Raw genomic sequence first — 1,295 nt, 5'->3', positions numbered from 1 at the left:
ATTTTCAATATAATGGTAAAGTTTATCAACAGGTAGATGGAGCAGCGATGGGTAGTCCAGTTAACTCTTCATTTGCTAATTTAATAAGGAACCACTTAATAATTGCAACCGTTAAAAAATTAAAATTCAAAATCCTTATAATGAACATATATGTAGATTTACTAATGGCAATACCGAAAGATAAGGTAGATGCAGTGTTAGAAGCATTTAATGGTATTCACAATAGAATAAAATTCACATCGGAATCAGAAAAAAAAAAATAGGCTTGCCATCCTGGATTATCCATTTGTTCTGCGGTTGCATGAAGAAATTTCCATTAAATTAAAATTATTAGTGTAATAAGCACATTACTTATTAATTTCACAACTATGATGTTGTATTAGTAAGTTCATAATATAATTAGTGTAATAGGCACAATAACTATTAATATATATGTTCTTGTGTGTTTTAAATAGTAGATTGTATGTAGCAGTCAATGTAAACAAATACTTAGTAATCATGTGGATTACAGTATAAAGCAATGTAGAGAACATTTCGTCGGCAATTTCTTCACGCCTCTGTAGCTCAGTTGGTAGAGCGTCCGCCTAGAAAGCGGAAGGTCACTGGTTCGAGTCCAGTTCGACGAGAGAAATTTTTTTAATTAATTTTTCTACCTTTAACTCGTTTCTTTGTTTACGTCATCCATCTGCTCTGCAGTTGCATGAAGAAATTTCCATTAAGTTAAAATTAGTAGTGTAATAAGCACATTACTTATTAATTTCACAACTATGATGTTGTATTAGTAAATTTATAATATAATTAGTGTTATAGACACAATACCTATTAATATATATGTTCTTGTGATTGTGTGTTTCAAATAGTAGATTGTATTGTAGCAGTTAATGTAAACGAATAGTTAGTAATTATGTGGATTACAGTATAAGGTAATGTAAAGAACATTTCGTCGGTAATTTCTTCGTACCTCAGTAGCTGAGTTGGTAGAGCGTCCGCCTAGAAAGCAATAGGTCAATGGTTCGAGTTCAGTTCGAGGAGAAAAAATTTTTTAATTAATTTTTCTACCTTTAACTCGTTTCTTTGATTACGTCATCCATCTGTTCTGCAGTTGCATGAAGAAATTTCCATTAAGCTAAAGTTATTACTGTAATAAGCACATTACTTATTAATTTCACAACTATGATGTTGTATTAATAAATTCATAATATAATAGGCTTCCATTTTTAGTTACGTTATTAATAAGAAATAATGATGGAACGATCTCCACAGATTAGTACTTGAAACCTTCTGCTTACGGCAGA

General features: G+C 30.7%; 1 non-coding gene across 1 annotated transcript; it reads left to right on the top strand.

Moving 5' to 3' along the window:
- The first annotated feature begins 553 nt into the window (after positions 1 to 553).
- Trnas-aga (transfer RNA serine (anticodon AGA)) lies at positions 554 to 631 on the top strand. The gene has a single exon. It is a non-coding gene; the product is annotated as a tRNA-Ser (tRNA).
- Positions 632 to 1,295: the final 664 nt, after the last annotated feature.

Source organism: Condylostylus longicornis, unplaced genomic scaffold (assembly GCF_029603195.1).
Source record: "Condylostylus longicornis isolate FDR11 unplaced genomic scaffold, ASM2960319v2 ptg000136l, whole genome shotgun sequence".
Lineage (NCBI taxonomy): Eukaryota > Metazoa > Arthropoda > Insecta > Diptera > Dolichopodidae > Condylostylus > Condylostylus longicornis.
This window is presented reverse-complemented; position numbering and strand designations above follow the sequence as displayed.